The sequence below is a fragment of the Manacus candei genome, unplaced genomic scaffold, assembly GCF_025592945.1.
Source record: "Manacus candei isolate 608988 ecotype Guabito, Panama unplaced genomic scaffold, ASM2559294v1 h1tg000026l, whole genome shotgun sequence".
Classification (NCBI taxonomy): domain Eukaryota; kingdom Metazoa; phylum Chordata; class Aves; order Passeriformes; family Pipridae; genus Manacus; species Manacus candei.
Window position 1 is genome coordinate 3120694 of NW_026138074.1, and position 22326 is coordinate 3143019.

Here is a 22326-nt window from a genome sequence, read left to right on the forward strand (position 1 = left end):
GCTTGGGACTATGCACTAACTTGTCTCAGTGTGATAAAGTCTTTCCTGATCTATACAGGCACCAAAACCAAGCATGACAATTGTAACACAATAGTTAAAACCACGGAACCACCCTGCTCTTGTTACAAGTGGGTGGACAGCTTAAATCTGTAGCCTTTGATGTCCTGGCTTGCACTTACACTTAGTTAACACACAAGTTAATTCTTAAGACTTTAAATCATTCGTTTAATTTAAAGATCTACTGGTTTATGTGAGCTGCTTCGCTGCCCTCGCAGTGTACTGAGGCTGGCTGTTGGCAAGCAGGAATATCATCCTTCTCCTATCTCTTTCCTAGGCATGCCTTGGTCCACTGAAGATATTCTGATGCCACCCGCAGGAGGACGCAGGTACTTACAGCATCTCTCTACCCTATTAAGAGTGCTTTAGCAATACTAGTAGGTAATATTAGCAAGCAGAGGAAACGCTAAGGCATGTAGCTGTGTGGGCACATAACTACAGGGTGAGATTCGAGCCCTTATAGGATCCGTGCCACAGAATGAGAAGTATTATTTAAGTGTTGGAGTGTAAGATAAAGAACAGAGAGCTCACACTTCATCTGGACTCAGCTAAACACAGATGGAGGTTAGATCCTGCTCCTTCTCACAGTCCCCTACTGCAGGTTATCCCACTGGTAAGTTCCAGCCTACAGCTAGACCACAAATACATTTTGTGGAAGTCTTGCCAAAGTCACAGATTCATGAGGTCTCCCTTATTCCTGCAGGGCATCCTGTGTTTCTTGCTGTTTTCTAGAGAGCTGAGCTAAACATGAAGCATCCTGGTGTGCAAGAGGCTGTTAGCAGAAAGCAGCTCCAGTGAGCTGTCACAGCTCCCAACCATGACACAGCATGCAGAATCTAGGAGTCAAGCAGCCTTGCCCAGCAGTTATTCTGGGACAGCAAACCTGGCTTTGCATTAACACACAGTTTTTCCCTGGAGGCTTCACCCATGCATTTCTGTGCAATATGATTCTGCTGTTATTAAGCTATAAGACTTGTGAGATCCAAGTAAAACTAAGGGAAATCTTGACTTCCTGGAGAACTTCATTAGCTTAGTGGTTATGCTATTATGTACTGGGTGCATAAGGGAAAAAAAATCACAGCTTTACAAAAACAGTAACAGAGAAGAGGTAAGCAGAGAAGACAAGGGAAATTATACTGTTTGTTGTATTTTGATGAGTTTTGTGTAATTCTTACTGTACTATAAAAGTAATTTATGTTTATTTCTGTGAATGTATAAATAGAAAGGCTAATCTTTGATTTTAATGCTGTGAACAAATTACTAATCAGCAGGATCTTTTGCATAATACACTCTGTAAAATGCTGTGTTTTGTTGCACGTTATCAGCAGTTTGAAAAAAAAATCAGGTTTACAATGTATAATTCTAACATTTGCAGCAGTATCATATTGAAGTCGCTAATCAGAGAATCAGGGGGTTCTGACAGAAGAGTTCAGCTACATCTCAAGAGGTGACTCTTACCATTTTTAATTTGGAAGACTTGTGGTGAGTATTCCTGGTTTGGGCTAGCAAATGTGTTTGCCTGCCTGTTCTCTGTTTGATACCTCACACTGCTCAGGAGCAGTAGTCCAGGATTTGCCAGCTCAGGAAACACCTGGCATCAAGTTCATAACATAAGACTAACTTGTTTCTGTCTTGCACTCCTTCCCTTTCCTGAAAAATTTTCATCACTGGAGGTACCCTTTTTTTCAAAATGGTTTGTGTTTTTATCTTTATGCCTGTTTGGGGGATGACTGCAGCATCTGTATCTCAGTGGACACGCTCTGGGAGCTCTATCATTTTTAAATTGGTGTGTCTCAGATAGATCTATGAATTTTTATCTTCATCAGATTCTTGTGAGGTAGGGAGAGGAAATTAGATTGTACAGGTGAGGAGCTATGGCACAAAGATGCTATATCCCACAAATATTTGGGGATTTGTTTAACTGACAAGTGTAAATCCAATTCCCTGCGTAATCTGAGGATTTCTGGGAAGCCAGCCAGATTTTTCACAAGAACACACTTCGGCATTGACACAGTTGCTCAGTAGATCAAGAATTGAGTGGCTGCCATAGGTAGGCAAAGTCAAACAGTGAATCCTGATACCCCAAGTCCTTGAGCTGTTTTTTGACTGTAAGAACTCTCTTTTCGCTTAGTTGGGGCCATCCTATCCGTTCTCCCTGTTAGGACATCTAGCGAGGCACTGCAGAGTCAGCAAGAACCCCGATGCCAGGGGGAGAGTGGCCCCTCAGCAACCACTCAAGCCTGTTTCACTCTCACAGGCTGGCACTGCTGCCTCCCCGGCTTGTGGGCATTTGTGCTTCTGCCGGCATGTGGGTGTTACAGCCCGAATTTAACCTAATGCTCAGCTTGAACCATTCGGCTCATCGGAAATACTGGTTGGACTTAGTTAACCCCATACCGGCGGCCGCTCAGCAGCGCAAGCAAATCGCTTCTCCTCCCCAGGTGTGCTGAAATGGCACCAGAGAAAAGCTCGGTGCTCCCAGCTCGGAGGGCAGAGATGTGCACGGGAAGCCCGGAGCGTCCCCGGCGCCCCCTCCGCGCCCGCCGCCCCCCGCAGGGGGCGCTGCCGCGGGCTCCGCGGGCTCCGCGGCTCCGGCACCGCGGGGCCGGGGCGGCTCCGAGCGGGGGAGCGCCCGGCGCGTCCCGCCCTCCTGCCTCCTCCCTCTGTCCCCTCCCCTCGGCCGCGGCGGTGGAGCTGCCGGGCTCCCTCGCTTTTCTTCACATGGGGCTCGCCCTGCGGGCGGGACAGCGCTCCTGCCCTCCCGCCGACCGCTGAGAGGGACCCGGCGCGGGCGGAGGGGTCTCGCCGCCACCGGCGGGCAGGTAGGGGCGGGCGGCGCTCTCCGAGGGAAGTCGGGCGGTGGCGGGACGGGCGGGACGGGCTGTGGTGCCCCGGCCGCCGGTGCCGGTCGCGGAGCGGAGCGGGGCGCACGTGGAGCGGGAGCCTCTCATCCCGCCCTCCTTCGGCGCCCGCTCTTCGCCGGGGTCTTCCCGCCGCGGCTTCGTCGTGGTCGCGGGACCCCCGCCGGTCAATTGTGGACGCATCGCGGGTGGATTCTCTTCCCGGGTGCCGCGGGGAGCCGCGCAACTTCGGGGAGGAACCCGGGCGGGGACGCCGGTCTTCCCCGTTCGCCCAAAGGGAATGGAGTTTAATTAAAGAGCTGTGGATCTTCCCCTGCCCGTTCCATCTTTTAGCTGTCAGGAGAACAGGTCCGTTATTTGTGAAATTATTTTATGTCAGTTTAGGTCTTGTTTCTTTTTTTCCTGTACACTACCAAATACAGAGTGCTGATGAGATTATTTTCTGTGGTTAGTAGATTAAACACAGGACGAATTCCGTGCCGTTAAAGTGAGCGTTATGGGTTTGCCGAGTTCATATAATCTTATGTTCTCATAGCTCAAAATAAACCTTTTCATTAAAAGGGAGAAAACTGGATTCAGTTTTCGCAGCTTTTGATTGATGAGAGCTCCCTCGTGGAAATCAGCAGGGAGTTTTGCCTGATTAAGAGCTGCAAAATTTTCCTGAGGTTTGTTACACAACTGGCTGTAGTTGTGCAGTACGGGCTCAGTTAGGTAACTTTGCATCTGGGTCTTGTTTTCACTGGTCCAGCTGAAGTACTTTCAAGTCAAATTAGGTTCAGTGCTCCTCTTTAAGCCCTCTCTGCTCGACGGGTCCGGGGGAGCGGAAGGATTTTTTTTACCTGCTTCAAAGAAGAGTAAACTTGTGGGTTAAAAAGAGAAGCAGGTGACACTCATTGGAGATAGCGATTGCAATTTAGAAATGCTCCGTGTGTTTTGCTGGCAGTGCCAGGTCAACTGTTTTCATCCTGGAAATGTTTTATTTCGCTTGTGTTGCTGTTGAGCCTCAGAAGCTCTAGTCAAGGACCAGGGACTCAGCTGTAATAGGAGATGTACAGGCATGCATGTAATCACAGTCTCTCACCAAAAAGCATGCTTTCTGGTGTGGTTATGCAGAAATGTTACAGAAAACAGAGCATTGCTCCTCGAAAAGCTTGGAGGTTGCAATTTCCACACTTGCGAGCTGACTATTCAGTTACTGCTGTTCTGTTTTTTTTCTGTGCTGCTAAAATACCTGACAGTAAGCAGTTTACAGAATCTAGTCAGTTGTTTGTGGAACTTTTGTTGTTGTTGCAGCTGCAAGAGTTCTGTCAAATTGTTTGGGCTCTTTTTTAAGGCATGAAAGTAAGTAAAATAAAATGGAAACTTCCTTGCATTTTAAGTGGCAGCAACACAGGATCAGACTTGGTGAGGGTGGAACAAACAAAACCCAATGCTTTTCTTTGTGCTGTAACTATTTTCAGGTAAGAAAACCTCCTTTGGGATGGCATTTCACAAGTTTGTTCTTGGTTCCTTGAAATTTCAGGTGGCGAAAGTCAGATCAATCTAGCTATTCAAGCAAGGAAAAAACATTGTGGTGTGGTCTGTGGAGTTCAAATGCACATTACTGGAAAGCTACAGACAGCCTTAAAGTAATCCTTTGTGAGGCAGGAACTCAGGCATGTGCTGAACAGCTTTCCTGAGTTAGGACAATAGGAAACAAATTGTGTATCACTAAAGTTAAAAGTATTCAAGGAAGCTGTTAATAACATTCAAAAGGAGGTTCTTAATATGCTGTGAAAAACATTATCAGTTTGTGTCGCTCAGCAGCCACTCTGTAGCTGAGCTGTCATGTTTAACTGTCCATCTTCTAATCTTTGGGGGGAGATTTTTCTAAAATAGGGTGCTTAAACGTACCCCAGTTTGAAACACTGAACTAAGGTGAATTACTGTAAGTAATTCTGCTCAAGAGATTGGACATTTGCACCTTGGACTGAAAAATTACCTTCTTAGCAGCATGCCAAAGCTTGGAGCTCTCCATATACAGAGAAGTTAATGGAGTATACATGGTGGTGTTACATGTTCAGTGCTGGTTTATAGGAGACATTTCTATGGCAGCTATCACTCAAATATCACAATTGCTGATTTGTCTTCATGGGGTGGGTTAGGAAAGTACTGTGGATGTGGACAGACTAAGTGCCTTGCCGAGTTACTCGGGAAGTTTGAAAGACCAAGATGTTGAAGCCAGGTGGAAAAAGGCAGTCGAATGACTGGCAATCTTATCTGGGTTGTCTGCCTTTTTTGCTGGAGATTGTTTAAATTATGTTATAAAATACAGCTATTTCTAGATATTGCATTCAATGGTTGGCTGACAACATTCAAAGTTTAAAAAATGTTTTTCTATTATATGCCTTTCTATGTCTTTGTATGCACATGGTGTTTGGTAGGCATTGGTATTTTATTATGCTGTCATAGCTTCCCTTTTCCTAGGTTTATTATTTTAATGTTTTAAAATCGTGTAGTAGACTCCATGCGAAAACACTCTGTTAATGGACTGTTAGAGTTGTGGAATTTGAATGCGAGATAGCCAGTGGTCAGCATTATGGTTCCTGATGCAACCATTAGTCAGCAACACTTTGCATAAATAGCCAACCTAAAATTTAATGTATCTTGTTGGAAAGGTGACTTTAAGCAAGCAAGAAGTTCTAACTTGATGATGAAGGATACATGCCTACAAAGACCTGTGCTGAGGTTGCTGTGAAAATGGTAGGTTTGGGGTTTAAGCATTTGTGACTCAAATTTTAAGTCCACTTTTGCTCTTAAAAACCGCAACTTGCAACTTTAAAGAGCAGCTAAATGTTTTCAGGTTTTTTACAAGATGCCTGACAGCAAAACCTGCATTAGTAAGGCACGCTGCTCTGAGGAGCTCCGCTTTTGTCTGCCTGTGGAACTGAAGCATCCTTTGCTGGTGCAGTTGAATGTGCCACCAATGCTAATTGATGTCAGAGACAGCGGTTTATTCAGTGTAGATTCAGTTTTCTGTGGCCAAAGACCCTCATGTTTTCTCCCACTAATCAGCCATTTGTAGTTTCTGTCTTTAAGAAAACGAAGTTGTGTTGATTTGCTTCTGCTTAGTAGTGCTGCAAGCACTACACAGCTGTGAAATTCCCATCTAGCTCTGATTCAGGAACATATTCTTCTTCCAAGTGGTGTGCATGTCCTCAAACAGCTTTGATTCTCAAAGACAGGTAAGTGGCATTTGTGGCCTAGAAAAAGCTGCACAGAGATAAGAGGAGCTACATGCATGCTTTAAAAACTAGCACATGCCCCAGTGTTTTGGTGAATAAGCTTGAATGCTTTGCTGAATCACAGCTGTGAGTGTGCAGAAACACTGTACCTACAGGATCTGCTGCAGCTGAGTACAGTGCTTGGAATGGATTTCAGGGCAGGTGTTCAGAGACCATCTGAACACCAAAAATGAACTAGGAGTGGGATCGTACATACTACAGACAGGAATGGAAACATAACATTGCAAGTGGCTTTACTGGAAATTTTAGCAGGACTTTTCTCTTTCTCTCCAGTACTCAAATACAGAGTGAAACCTGATGCAGTAAATGACCCAATTCCCACTGATTTCCTTTAGAAAATGATTATACAAGGGGTGTGTCCAAGTAAACTGCCTTGGGAGTTCTACCCGTGGCCTGCAGAAACGGTGTGATTTGCCCAACAATGACGTTTTTGTGTCAGTCCCTTGGAACTGACTCGATAAACCGGACTAGCGCTAAATATGTAAGTCCCGACCCCTTCTTCCTTGGATTACTGTACCCGAGACCTCCGAGGGCAGCGGTGTCGCGGGCGGGGAGCGAGGCTGACAGCTCTCGCCACGGCGAAGCCGCGCCCGGCCTGTCCCTGTCCCTGTCCCCGCCGGAGGGAGCCCGAGGATCGGCGGAGCGCGGCGGCGGCGGCTCTCTCCACTCCGCGCGGGGATCCCGCCGGGAGTGCGGGGCGGGGGACGCTCATCCCGACTTGCCCGATCCGTTCCTCCGGTAGGGCACATCCTGCGCGCCCTCCCGTTCGCAGCGAGGGGCTGTTTTACGTCGGTCTTTTTGTGGTGTCCTTCGACAGCAAAGTCCTTTCATCGTGCGCCTGGTTATGAATAGAAGCTGGTCTGACCAGAAGGAGATTCCTTTCCTAACTTAGCTCGTTGCTCTCTCCCGCCCCACTCTTACCACTAACCTTTCCTGCTTTGCCCACCCAGGCCCTCCAAAGCTGGAAGTAAAATGGCTCTCAGTTTTTTTGGTAGCCTGATTGAAAGAGTGCAAGAAGCACTTCAGGATGGGGTGGTAAGAGGACCCTTGGCCAGACCAACCTTTTCTAGCTAGAACAGTGATTCCCGGCTGTAGCCACCCATGTGACTTTGATTCCTCATTTATTGTCAATAAATTTGTAATTGACATAGGGGGAGTACCTACAGCATTTCATGTACTAATGACTGTGGTTCATAGATCAGCAAGGTCTGGAACTGTTATAGGTAGGGTAGGGTAGTATGGGGTGAGATTCCCTTTAGTTGAACAGTGGACAAATGGAAAGCAAGTGTGCCCTAAGCAAGAGAAGTTTTCTTGGTGTAAAAGACTATGAGCTGTCGAACTGCTTGGGCATGAAAACTGTGCCAGTTAATCCATGCTTTTCTAATCTACTGCCTTCTCTAATTTCCTCCTGTGAATTATTTGCTGTGAATTGTTTGCTAAATATTATATGGATTGTCAGTAATCAGGTGGCAAGACAGACATTCACTGTACCTCTGTAGAGGGCAAGAAAAGGTGGCAAAAGCCAATCATTAGGCTATGGGGTGCAGCTTGGACATGGGCAGTATTTGGAATTAATTTCTAACTCTTTTTTGACAGTTTACTTGAGGGAGTTTCTCCTCCTGCATTATGTTGTCTAGAGCCTTCAGGCAAGATTGTTGTCTTTAGTCACTGTGACTGCTTGTCACTGTGGCTCAGAATAATGTGAAGGACTAGGATTGTTAGTGTTAGTTGCCATCTATAAGGACTCTGTCAATAATCAGCTGCATACTGTGAAAAATGCAGAACTTGCTTATCGAATTAAGAATATCTTGTAAAATATCTGCAGTAAGATAATATGTGTACTGTAATGTAAAGGCTGTGACTGGCACTTTGAAGTCACTGCCAGTGAAATCCTCGGAAATGTGGACAAATTAATAACCCGCAGCTAACAGTGTGCTAAGTACTGTAGACAGCTGTTTCTTATTTGGTTTTATGTTAATTGCTGCTGCTGTTACTGTTGCATTTGCGAGTTGATGGAGTTGCGCATCATCCGTATGATCTCGGTGCAAATGTTGCCCTGATACTTCATGTGTTGATAAAAGCAGATGTTTTTACTTGGCTTTTAATTTATGGTGAAAGTTTTATGGGATCATTAAGATCCATTGAGAAAGACTGAAAATGACTTTGAGATCCTGCCAGATATTTGGCCAGAGAGGCTCATCTTTGCACAGTGATCAAAGAAAGGAGGAAGAAAAAAAATCTATAAAAATTTATGAAATTAGTTGTATGGAATTAGTATGTAGACAAAGAAGGAGAGAAGAGTGAGGGAAAGGGAAATAGGAGATTGAACTGAGCTGTCAGAGTGTTTAAAGTAGGGTCCAGTCCTCTGTGATGGATTGCAGGCAGCATGTAACTTCTTGAGGATATTCTTTTTGAACTTCAAGAAAGGCTTTAATTCTTAAGCTTGTGTTGAAGACCTGGACTGAGGCTCAGCTTCACTTGTGTGGAGAAAAGAGAGGGAGGTTTGCTCTACCACAGTTTGATTATTTTTTTTTTCCTTCATTATTTTGCAGATGTATAAAATCCAGTTTCAGCCCTTTATTTTGGGGCTGATAGTATATGCTGGAGGTGGCCACATTCAACCAAAGAAAGATCAAGCAGAAACTTTTAAGGCACATATAATTTTCTCTGCATTTAGGAAAAGTCTTGTTCTCTTCATCTGGATTAGCTGCTGCCTGACTAACTGTAATTTTAATATTGCTTCTCTTTGTGACAAAAGCAGTTGTATTAACTTCAATAGGGATTCCAAGTACATATTTCTGTTAGTTTCTTATCTTCCTTGAGAAAGAATTATGCCACGGGACTGAAGAGTAGTCAGAAATGAGGAAGCTGGTGAAATGTATTTGTAAGTCTCTTTTTCTTCACAAGCTCAGATACTTTGTATCTCTCTGTCGAGGGCTAGGAGATTAAGCAGAATAAATGTTTATTATATGGAGGTTGTAACTTCAGTTTGAAATGTCAGATGCAGCTTATAATTAGAAATAGGAGACTAAAACTTCATCTCTGAGCATGGATTTGTAATGAATGGCTGATTGTAAAATAAAGTATATACAAAAAGGTTGAAAATGTTTAAACAAATATTTTTATGAGATTATCCCTTCGTATTGAATTAAATATTGTCTTGCTTCTGTAATTAGATGAAATTAGATGTAATTAGGTGAAAGTGACTGATTACACAAGAAAATATTTTTTTTGTGTGTGTGTAATTTTAATAGTCCTGTTTATGGACTATGTTCTACTGTGGACCAAAGGAAGAGATATCTGAATAAGGTGAAGCAATGCTTCCCTATCAACTCAAAACAGTATATAAGAACAACTGCAACATTAAATAAAATAAATTGCAAGGAGAATTTAGTTGGAAAAGTAGTCTTTAGGTGATTAATTCATAAATGTTTTCCATTGACTGGTAAGGGAGATGGCATTCCAGTTTTTGCAGTGAAAGCTAAAACATCTAGTTCGTATGAACTTTTGTATGTTATGAACTTTCTGATTTCATCAGGGCATTCATAACAATGGAATTTTAAGAACTATTCCGTGTATTCTGTGTACTTGGTCAGCAGCATAGATCCTCTTAGATGGACATCCTGCTAACTACTTCCATGGGGAAAAGCTAATGCAGTTAGTTGTAATTCTCTTGATCTCTTTGTTCATCCTTTACTGTACACAGAGAGACTATGAAAGCAAGATATACATAACCAGTTATTTTTTGACTGAGATGTGTGATAGATAACTAGGGTTGATGAGCAATCAGGCAAAGCATTGACATACTACCTCTAGGTAAGACGTGCTTCACAGAATAGCTGAGGTTGGAAGGGACCTCTGGAGGTCATTTGGTCCAGTCCCCGTGTTCAAGCAGGGCCACCTAGAGCCAGTTACCCAGAACTATGTCTAGATGGTTTCTAATTTCTCCAGTGAGGAAAACTGTAACTTCTCAGGGCAACCTGTGCCAGCACTTGGTTACCCTCACAGTGAAAAAGTGTTTCCTGATCTTCAGAAGGAACCACCAGTGTTTCAGTTTGTGCCCATCACCTCTGGTCCTGCCATTGGGCACCAGTGGAAACTGCCTGGCTTCATCCTCCATGCATCCTCCCTTCAAGTATTTGAATACATTGGTAAGTTCCTCTCTGATCCTTCTCTTCTCCAGGCTCAGTCCCAGGTCTCTCAACCTTTTCTCCTATGTGAGGAACTTATGCTCCCATCCCTTCATTATCTTTGTGACCCTTTGCTAGTCTCTCTCCAGTATGTCCATGTTGCTCTTTTGCTGGGGAACCCAGATCTCCCTGTGTAGCCACACCCATCCTGGTACCATTGCTGGCCTGGCAGTCATCAGTATTGGGAAAGGTTGATTTCTGGTTCCTCTTGGAAGGACTGATTTTCAGTATTGCTGCTTTTTTGTTTTGTTTTATTTTGTTTGGGTTGTTTTGTTTGGTTGGTTTCTGTGGGTTTTTTTCTGGAGTCCTCGAACTGTTAACAATCTATGTTTTAAGGATTTTATGTCTAGCTGCAAACTACCACTCCTGTCACGGCTCTAGCCTAAGTACTGCCACACAGCTTTCTTGCAAGCTGGCAGTTTCTTTAGAAGTTCCATTCAAGGTTATGCAGTTCTGCTGTGTCAAAACTAGGCCTTGGATCACAGATAACTGAACCCCTAGGAGGAGGATTCACACAAAGCTGAGGTGTGAAATCAGTCTGAGCTATGCTGTGCCGATTCCCTTAGAAGGACAAACAGTGAATACTCGCTGCAAGGTTATTTGAACTACTTTCAAAATAACTGCATGTCTGCAGGAGAAGCCTTGTAACTTAAACCTTCTCTGCGCTGGACTTTTACCTGTTAGTGTGTTTTTTTACGTATTTGTGACACTGATATAGTTTAAAATTGGCTCTTTGCCTGATCTTGGAAGGTGACAACTCACCCTGATATGGATTGGCTATGATCAGGAAAACTTTGGGCGTTTTTTTTGTGCCAGGGAAGGTTTAGATTTCATATCAGAAAAAATTTCTTCACCAAAACGTTTGTCAAGCTCTGGAACCCTGGAAGCCCAGAGAATTGGTTGAGTCACTGTTCCTGGAGGTATTTAAAAGATTTATAGGCATGGCACTTAAGGACATGGTTTAGTGGTAGGCCTGACAGTGTTAGGTTAACTGTTGGACTTGATAACTTAAAAGGTCTTTTTCAACCTAAGTATTTCTATAATTTTTAAAAACTAGCACAAAAGCTATCAAAAGAAAAAGAGGAAAGAGTGGAAGGTGAACTTCAAGATGTTGACAAGAGTTGTGAAGGAGCAATGGACTGAGGGTGAGAATCAATACACTGGCCTTCTATGTTATAAGCTATTTCATAGTTAGGAAAGGGTGGTACAGTAGGTAAAATTAGAGAGAAGGGAAAATAAGAACAGGTTTTACAATGAGAGAAGAATATACTTTTATTATTTCCTGAGGGAAAGAAGGATCAAAAATTACAAGTGGGTTTTAATAAAAAACAGCTGGTAAAGTTCTGACTGTGAAATGCAAAGCAAAACTTACAATACCTTCACTGTTGCTGGATTATTCCTGTCTTGAATGTCAGGAAAGGAAGAGAATATCAGGAAAGACACCGTTTTGTTGTATTTGTAAATTTACAGACCTGGAACACTTGTTACTTGCAGTGGAAAATCAAGTCAAGCACCAGGAAAGACTTTCTAATTGGAACAGTGGTGCAACTGAAAAAAAAATCTGAAATAATTGAGATTTCAATCATCTGGAGGTTTGAAGATCAGAAAATGTCTACCATGAAGTTTTCAGATATAGTTAATTCAGTTTTGGGGACAAGTGATATTTCAGCCACACCCTTTGTGATTTTATAAAATTATCCAGAGAGTAGGCTTTCAGGTATGTTTGATCCTTTCTACGCAGGAGACATAGCTTTCTTAAATTGTTGATATCTATGCAGCACATGAAGGAGGTCAACATATTTCTGACATAAAATCTCATGAGTTAACAAAAGATAACAAACTGTGCAAATAATGTCGTTTGTTTGGGAGTGGTTTTTATTTTGTGGGGTTTTGTTGAGCTAAGATTTCTGATAGTGTGCAGCTGGTAGTGGTACTATTTTGTAAACTGACTATTTATTAATGCTCTTTGATCTCTTTGCTATTGTAATTTAGATATTTATTTTGACCAACAAAAGTGGCCCCTGTGCCTTGCTAGTCAAGTACTAGTCTGATGTCTTTGAAAAGTGCCATCCCTCTTGCTGCTAGAGATGTGTAAAGTGTGATGTGAATGACTTCCCACTGTTCCTTATGAATAGGGACAGAGGCTGTGGTACCTTCATTGAAGAGATGCCACTTAAAGCTTCAGACACAGTGGCATAAGCATTCATCAGGTGTTATTGACGTGACTGGCACATCAGTCATCCTCTACTTCTGCAGGAAAATGTAAGGAATTGCTTCGTTAAGGATTATTTTATGCACTGGCGTGGTGGTGGTTGCGTGTGGTGTGTGTGGGTTTTGCGTGGTTTGTTTTGGTTGTGAGTTGGTTGCTTTTTGTGAAGTATTCAGCTTGAGAGCATTGCAGCAGTCTTCATAGGATGATTTCTGCTAGTTTCATTTTTCAGTCAACTCACTGGATGACAAGACTGTACGCTGCCTAAAATCCTCACTTTTATTAGGATATGATGCAGAGGAATGATCTTCTTCCCTCTGTGATCTTTACTTCCTGCTGTAGCAAAACAAAAAATTGCAATTGTTCTTGTATCCGGTTGAAATTTCTTATAGGATTGTTTTTTTCCAGGTGTTTACCTAATTATGGGTTGAATTTATCGCCTAAGTGAATGGATTTGGTTTGTTTGTTTAAAAAAAAGTCAAGAATATCAGATATCAGTCTTGAATTTCAGTAAAACCTTTTTTGAAGAACCACACTTGAAACCTTTTGGAGTTAGCTGCTCGAAGAGGTGTACTTGAAGGCAAGAAGTGATTCTCAGTAGGGTTGACTGGGTAGATTTAAAAATTAGCTATTCTGATCTTCTGTGGAAATGGATTTGCTTTGAACCGAAGTTTAACCAGTTAACCCAAAGTTTCACCGGTGTTCATAAAACGTAGTTTCACAATGGAGATATATTTTTCCTGCCTTAAGCAAATATTTAATTTCTTCATCCTGGTACTTGTGATGTTAATGTATTGATTTGCTTTCTTGTCTTATCAAGCTATATGAGTCCTTCTTTTACTGAAATAAATCTGATCCTGGCAGTTTTCTTACATAAATACTACCTATATAGCATTAAGAAAGTCTAAACCTGGTTTATACTGAGTAAGTGTAACTTTTATACATGACAACAATGAAGCAAAATATATTCTGTAGGAACTTAGGATCATAATTTGCATAAAGCATAGTTTTGCATGACTTGAATTTTACTACCTTACCTCCTAGAATTCCTTTCACTGTGGGCAAACAGTGACTGTGTAATCATTGAGTGAGTACCGAGAGTTAATTTTCTTGTTTGCACTTACATCTTGGTGGTGTTTTATTGTGGAAGTAGTTATGTTTAACAACCCATTTAGCAGGTGAATAATTCTTTCCTGTTGTTTCACCCCTTTCTCAGTCGTCATCTATTGTCAGATACTAACTTTTTTGGAGAATGCAGCTTTTTTACCTGTGACCGGAGGCTAAACTGGAGTTGAATGAAGTAGCAAAGAAAGAATGGTGAGGGTTTGATCAATTAGAAACGGTCCATTTATCCTGCAGTTCAAGAGAATCAAGGAAGATGAATGCAGCAACTTGCAGTGTAACTGATCTCCTTAAATTCACTGACAAAGTATGAGCTGCACTCCAGAGAATTTCACCAATTACTGCTGTGTAGGTTTCCAGCAGAATGCACAAGTTCTGCAGAAGTGGCAATGCCCGGTGGTTTCTGAAAGATATGGGAAAACAAAGAGAGAGTAGCCCTGACATTTTTCATGCATCTGTTGCCAAGAAACTTCAGTTGAACATGATCTGCTATTGATTGTGGCTTGCTTGGCTTAGTGATGATATACATTAGACCACAAATTCAGTTTCTCTAAACTGATTCTGATGTGACCTTTCCCTGGCTCTGATGGCAAAGAATTTTTGAAGTGTGGATTTTGTGGTGGGTTTTGGTTTTTCTAAACTCAATATGGATAATTAAGCAGATGGGAGCCACCCAGTAGAATTGCAGTTGGAAAATAAGGTAAAAGTTCATATCTCTTGTATTGAAATGGAGGGAAAATTAGTATGCAGCCAAAATCTTATTCATAAGTAAACAATTGTGTTAAATGTTCTTAGTAGCCATGTGCTGAGGAAAACACAGGAGCTGACCTCTGTGAAAAAGGTAATGCATTAGCTGTCAGTGTAAAATGTCTTATGAGCCTTGTAAAGACAGGTAGTTACGTGTGGTTTGCTTTGTTTGTAATCCACCGTGGAGAGTGGGTTGCCAGGATTCCTCTGCAGAATGAACCGTGTGTGAGTAGCAGAAACTCTGGAGCAGAGTGGCTGAAAGGTGTCAGTAGGGGTGGAGATGGATGGAACTGCTGAGCTCCTTGCAGGAAGTCCTATCTGAATTGTCTTAATATCTACTTGCCTGTACACATTGGCTTATATAGACGGTGAATTCCTGAAAGGGCCCTTAATTACTTCAGATTTGTATAATAAATAACTCTTATTTTTCTAATTCTAAAATTACTATAGAAAGGCTTGGGTTGAAAGTAACCTTAAAGATCACCTAGTTCCAAGCCCTCCTCCATGGGCAGGAGCACCTTCCAGTAGGTCACAGTGTTCAGGGCCCCCTTCAACCTGGCCTTGAACACTTCCAGCAACAGGGCATCCACAGCCTCTCTGGGCAACCTGTTCCAGTGCCTCACCACCCTCACAATAAAGAATTTCTTCCTAACATCTAAAAGATCAGAGATTTGGGTTTGTTTAAAATCATTCCCCCATGTCCTATCACTGTCTGCCCATGTCAAAATTACTCTCCCTCTCCTTTATAAGCTCACTTTAAGTACTGGAAGGCCACAGTGAGGTCTCCCTGGAGCCTTCTCTTCTCCAGGCTGAACAATTCCAACTCTCTCAGCCTGAACTCGCAGGAGAAATGCTCCAGCCCTCTGATCATTTCAGTGACCCTCTTCTGGACCCACTCTAATAGGTCCATGTCTTTCTTGTGCTGGGGACCCCAGAGCTGGACACAGCACTCCAGAATAGAATGGGAGAATCACCTCCCTTGACATGCTGGCCATGCTGCTTTTTATGCAGTTCAGCATATGCTTGGCTTTCTGGGCTGTGAGCACACATTGCTGGGTCATGTTTAGCTTTTCATCCACCCATGTTCCCAAGTCCTTCTCCACAGGGCTACTCTCAATGACTTAACCTCCCAGTCTTTGCTTATGTCTGCCCTGACCCAGCTGCAGCACCTTGCCTTTGATTTGTTCACCCATGAGGTTCTCATGGGTGAACTTCTCAAGCTTGCCTCTGCATGGCATCCCATCCTTCTATTTTGTCCACTGCACCACTCAGCTTTGTGTCATCTACAAACTTTGAGGGTGCACTCGATCTCACTTTTTTATATCATTGATAAAGACATGAAAGGGCACCAATCTCAAGACAAAGCCCTGAGGAACATCATGTGCCATTGGCCTCCAGTTGGCCATAGAGCCATTGACCACAACTCTCTGGCTGCATCTGTCCATCCAGTTCCTTATCCAATAATTAATCCACACTGAAAACCTGCTTTCTCCATTTAGAGATAAGGATGTCATGGGACTGAGTCGAAAGCTTTACAGAAGTCCAGGTAGATGACAATAATTGGTCTTCCCTTGTTGTCTACTGCCATTACTCCATCATAGAAAGCCACCCAATTGGTCAGACACGATTTGACCTCAGTAAAGCCATTGCTGGCTGTCTTAGATCACCTCTTTGTCTTGTATGGGCCTTAACATTGCTACCATGAGGCTCTGCTCCATGATCTTCCCAGGCAAAGAGGTGAGGCTCACTGGTAGTTTCTTGGATCTTCCTTTCTTCCCTTTTTAAAAACAGGAGTCGTTTCCCTTCTTCTAGTCACTGGGAACTTCCACCTGACTGCCATGACTTTTCAAATATTTTGGAGAGTGGCTTGGCAACAACATCAGCAGGTTTCTTCAGGAGCCTGGGATGCGTGTCATCAGACTTGTGGCTATTCAGTTTCATCAAGTGGTCCTGAACCTGTTCTTTGCTTACAGAGGAGGGGGCTTTGCTACCCCAAGCCCTACCTAAATATTCAGTGACTTCAGAGATATGGGAAGCCCAAACTGTACTTTTAAACCATTGACCTGGATTGAAGCAGATGTGCTTTCTGGTGTTCGTTTGTCAGGAAACATTTATCTTTGCATTCAGAGTCAGGTGAATATTTTATTTCTTTTTATTTGGCCACTGAACTAAATAATCACAGATGCTAATTTGCTTTGTTCTGATAGAAATCTTCATCTAACTTGTTATTCATTATGAAAGAAAAATGAAAATATTTTCTTAAATATTTGGGAGGGTTAAATGAAATATTCCTTTCCTGAAAACCAAATTTTGTTTTCATCTGAAGTAGCTTTCATGGCAGCAGCATACACAGGTGGCCTTACAAATCAACAGCAAGGATTGCCAGTATTTAGGTGCACAGGCCAGTGGCCAGAGCACTTCCTGTGGGTAAATTGAAACTTTCCTTTTTCTGTAAAATATTTGTACTCAAAGCTGGGCCAGAGTATAAGAGAACCTTCTGGTTTCCCTACTCAGCTAGCTGTGGTAGGGAAAGGAGGTGCAGTGTCTTTTTGGCTTCAGCCTGGTTTCGTGTAGAATTGGAGTACATCACTTGTGGGGCACACCGTCTGTAGGAGAGCCTGAGGCAGCATCAGGTAACTGGATTAGTAGCACTACTATTGGGAACAAAGTTGTCATTCAATTTCTAGTTGAAAGCACTTAGCAAAGTAGTGGAAATCATGAATAAATTGGTGTGACAGAGACTGAAACTCTGTGGGTTGGAGTTGTTTATTTGAATAATCATTTTCAGTGGCTCTCCCCCCATCCTATTCAACTTGATTGGAAACTCCAAATGCTGTTGCTATTGCACAGGGTATTACCAGTTGTTAAAGGAAGTGATGACTCTGAGCTTTCTTTGCTCTTGTTCCTGTAGGGAGGATCTGAGATGTTCTGGGGAAAGCGGGCTCAGGTGTGAGGGATGGCTGGGCAGCAATACCAGGTGACAGATCTGCCTTCACTCCCTGTCACAGTCTCACTTATGTGAGGTGTGTATTTGGGAGCAGGTTTTAGCCCCGTGGGAAGGAAGAGGCAATATGAAAGGTTGAAGCAGGAAGAAAAGGAAGGGAAGACTAAAAAGAAAAACTGCCTTTGAAGTCACACTTTGAACCAGACTATGAATTCTTACAAATGTTGTGTAAGTGTTGCTCCTCTGTGCCATGGTGAATGAGTCACAAATATTGCTTCTGTGCTTTTTCAAATCCTGCGTAAAGAGGGGAAGTAATGCTACTCCAGCTCTGCTAACTGGGAACTGAGGGGCAGCAGGGTTATGTGATTTGTCTGCAATCATACAAGGGATCTGTGGCAGTGAGGCACCAGAAAAAGGTTGTCTGAACTTCCAGTCCAGCACATAATTATATGCATTGCTCTTAAAAAAGTATTTGTGCAATGTTCTGTGCGTATTGGAGAAAAAGAGCAGAAAGCTTGATCTCAAAATTCTGATTAATTTCTATTCAAACAAATGAAGTGACAGGCAGAAATAGTTGCTTGTGATATATCAGTAGTACAGGTATGCTTTTAGCTCATGTAGAAGCCCTTCTGGAAAAATTACTATTTTTGAAGAGATTTAGAGCTATTTCTCTTCCATGAGCTATTTACTTCTTCAACTGAGCTAACATCTATTAAACATTCATTCTAAGTGAAATACCCTCAAGAGTCAATTTAGGTAAACTGTAGTACCTCTTTCTAGGCTAAAAATTGCTTTGTATAATGCATGTAGAAAAAAATTATTTTTTATGTTCCTCTCAGTCTTTATTGTATTTTGAGATTAATTTTTTTTTATGAGGTAGGAGGGAAGAAAGCTCCTTTGTCAGCTGCATAAAGGGACAGTCAGAGCTTTTGTGTGTAAGTGCCTTTTTTTTTTTAAAATCATGTCTTCCGTTTTCTTCTCTTTGCAGTTGTCTGTGTTATCATGACTGCAACTCTCACACTCCCATTGTCATAAACGATAGTCTAATAACCTTTAGAACTTTGGTCCTTTGGCATTTTCCAGCCTGGCAGCCAGATGGGTGTGTGGAACAGTAGTGAAGACAGTGACTTAAATCATGTTGCAATACACAGCCCATCCATTACTTCAAATACTGTATGGTATTTTTAATACCTTGTGCCTGCAGCAGTGGATGATGTTTGAGACTTAGCATCACCTTTGATTACTGTTTGATTTGACAAGCAGCTGCTTTGGGTGGGAGGTAAGAAAAAAAAGTGCTGCCAACCAGCAGAGCTTGCTGAGCTGAAAGAGGGTAGGAAGGAGATAAGCAGGTAAGACCTGCCTAGAGGTGGGGGCCTTGCTGGGAAACTGGAGGGATTGAGCTCATGTTCTGGGTTGGTTGGTGGATGGAGAGAGTCTATGGTCTCCTAGCCTTACCCTGATACTCTTGCCACTCTTAGAATTAAGCTTTACTGTGCTGTTTGGGTGTTACCATGTGTTCAAACCCTACCTTGTATCACTACAGGCTGAAGAGGTTAAAGTGTGTAAAAGTGCTCAGGGTGGTCCAAATAATGCTAACAAGTCTGGTTAGATTGATACCTCTTATGACCATGGTAGAGGAGTTCTTAAATTCGGTGTCCCAGCAAATTCTTTTCAGTGTAGACAAAAGCATTATGTTGATTCCTCCACCTCATCTAGCTTTGATTATTTAAAAAATCTCTGCTTAATAAAAATCTCCCCCATCAAGTAATGCAGCATTAGCCAGTCCAGCTGAACAAGTTTAAAGCTATTTTCAAGCATGCAGATCTATGTAAGAAAGATTTATCCCTGTGAACATCTGACAAGCCCAGCCAAGCCATTTTGGGACCCTGGCTTGAGAAGATGCTAATTTCTGGTGGCTTTTTATTATTCGTTTTTTTTTCCCCTCTACTCAGTATACTATTCTGTGGTTGCAGGATTCTGGCAGTCAAACTGCAGCTCACAGTTCAAAATGCAGATTTTATTTTATTTTCTAGCTGTTGTTTTTTTCACAGGACACTTTTGCTAACTGTCTTTCTTTATAAAATACTGAAATCGAACTCTAGGAGCCCTATTCAGTGGCACGGTATTTAATGCCACATTGGAGTGTAGCTGTAAAAAGTTTTCCTTTTTTTTTTTTTTTTTTTTTACTCCTTCATCTTCCCTTTTATAAAGCACTGCAAACACATTGTAAAGTAGCAGCAATTTGGAAGGTATTTTCAAGTAATTTCTTAAAAATCCTAATTCATATTTTCATTTTTCTATACATGAAATATGACTAAAAAATGTTGATTTACAGCAAGAAGTGAGAATGATAGGTCAGTGGAACAGGACTCAGGTAACTCAAATTCTCAACAGAGCTTTAGTAAATCACTCTATCCTACTTCTGGTAAGGAAAGAGATACATTCTTCAACTGACATGCTGAAAAGATGGTTCTTAATTTTGGATCTTCTATTTTGGAGGCCACATATGAATTTACCACTTGACCTCTCAGTAATGTGGTATTTCCCACCCAGTATTGTGTCACAGCAATAACTTTAGCCACAGGGAGCAATTATCCAGTCAGTTTTCAGTATGTATGTGTGAAAGGGTGTTAACACAGGCTATGACTCAGAGACCTTATAGTGTTTTGCAGTGTCTTTTGTGTGGTTTATATTCATGGATGTATTTTTTTTCCTTTTTTTTATCCTACACATCCACTCTACATCTAATCTAGGGGTTTCAGCAAGAATTTTTTCCATCTTCATAGCACCAGACAATACAGTCCCTTCTTCCCCAGAAGGGTGCACAGCCTCTGTATTGCAGAGTCTGTTGGGCTGAGAGTGCTGTCTCAAAAACTGCAACAAACTTCCCAGGATGACTTTTGCACAGCACTTTGCCTCATTCTACAGAGTAATGTAGAGTTGTGAAATCAGCCTTATAAGTCAAAACCTTGAGAACTGCATTACCTTAATACTTCAATTTGCCATGAAAAATTGCTAAAGCATATTTCCAGACTTAGTAATTCCTTTAAAAATTGGTTTCTTATTATCTACTTACCTAAATAGCAATTTTACCCTTTTCTGAATATAGATTATTAAATTAGAATAGGTTTAATATTTTCCTCTTCCTGCATCCAAGTTTCTTGAGGCTCAGGAGACCAGACCATGCCTGATGGAACAGGGCAATTCAGTAACTTGATTAAAAGGACTGGGCTGCTCAACAAATAGACCCAGCAAAGGTCCTGTGTTGAAGCTTTCATGCGCCAGCCTTTTAATTTCGGGATGACATTCAATAAGGGCAATAAATTAACTAATCAAAAGGACTTGCATGAGTGAGTTAGAGGTGGCTGAACTTGAACTGAGAAAGCATGCACACAGACTGAATAGAAAGGATGATAATCATATACTTGTTCTCCTTTAAAAGGACAGTACATGCTGGGATGCCCACCATATGAGCACTTCAGAGATACACTGGCACTCTTCTGGAGAGAAATAGGGTCAAATCTAGGACTTTCTGGGAATTTCCTTCTGCTTTTAAAAAATATTCCACTTTTAAATATTCACACCAGTGTTTCCAAATCCCCCACTTTACATTTCCAGCTTCTAATCAGGATGCCCTGATAAAAGGGCTGCAAAGCAATCAGTGCATTGCCAGAGCCAAAAAAAGGTCAGTTCAGGCATGACCACATTGTGAATCATATTACTGTGTGAATTAGGAGCAATTCCTCTCATTGTTATTCTAGAGGCAATGCAATTCACTAGTATTAGGAATAGTGCATTAGTATATTTACTGTAACAGTCATATAATATTCCATCATTGTTATCAAGATATGTTTTGATTGAGAAGAAATGTGGTACCAGCACTTGAGGCATTCAGAGAGTGCCATTCAAATACTACACAGAGCTCATAAGGTGGTTTTTGACACACAGGGGGCATTCATGTGCCATGATGACAGGGTCATCAAGGGCAACCTCTGGTCTTTTGCACCCACTTCTTCTGCTGAACAAGGGATATGTCAGTATAGGCCAAAGCAAGAACCAGGGAGGAAGGGAAATAGAAAAAATTCTGAGGAAACACAGATGTTTTTCAGGCTTGGGAGAGGTGGGGATTTTTTTATTTGATCAGTCTGGGTTTTTTTAAATAAACAGCAAAACCCTCCACTTCCACGAGTTCCTGCGTTTCATTCAAGGATCACTGAATTGCAGGATTTTTACATGCCACACCTTGCAGCAGCCTCACTGTGATACACTAGCTGTAGCCCACATATCCCTCAGCGGAAAGCTCCAAGGGCAGGCTTGGCAGCAGCCTGCTGGCTGATAATCCCTTCTGCAGCCTGTTACACAAATGCACAAGGAGCTCCTGGCACCAGCAAATTCCCTCCAGTGCACAATGCTGATGAACCTTCATATAAGCACCAGTGACCTGAAGCAGAGCTCTACCTCATCATTTAAAATTCATCATGCATGTATTCTGTCTTTTAGAATTAGGCCTTTCAGCACCTCTCCCATCTCCTTTTCTGATTCGAGAACAGCATCTGACAGGTCTATGAAACTCACTGAAACCGGCAAACTGTAATCTCACAAATTAAAAACAGCCTTTCTTAAAACTGCTTTTTCTTTTTAAACATCCACCATTCATAACATTAATTCAGCTACTACAGTTTGCATTTAGCTTACATCCATTAACATAAAGGAGAATTAAATGATGTACATGAGAGGCTGGGAAAAACATTTTTAGGACTCCATGCTCTTTAAAACTGCCTTTTCTTGCAGGTGACAGATTCAGGTCAGAGTGAGTCTAAAATGGGACACTATTGCCATGTATAACACTATTACCATGTGAACAAATAGTGCTCTCCCCCTACCCATCCCCTCTATCCCAACACACTCTCAA

At 42.1% G+C, this 22326-nt stretch overlaps 1 protein-coding gene across 2 annotated transcripts in view; it reads left to right on the plus strand.

Moving 5' to 3' along the window:
- Window positions 1–2713: 2713 nt before the first annotated feature.
- Window positions 2714–22326, plus strand: part of CPNE4 (copine 4) — a 224071-nt gene continuing 204458 nt past the window's right edge. Inside the window, exon 1 of one of the 2 annotated variants that reach the window (XM_051789115.1) lies at window positions 2714–2879. The gene's annotated coding sequence lies outside the window, so the exon portion shown is untranslated. Of the gene's footprint in view, window positions 2880–3249; window positions 3267–22326 lie in introns of those variants that run through there. The other variant, XM_051789113.1, reaches the window with a different exon arrangement.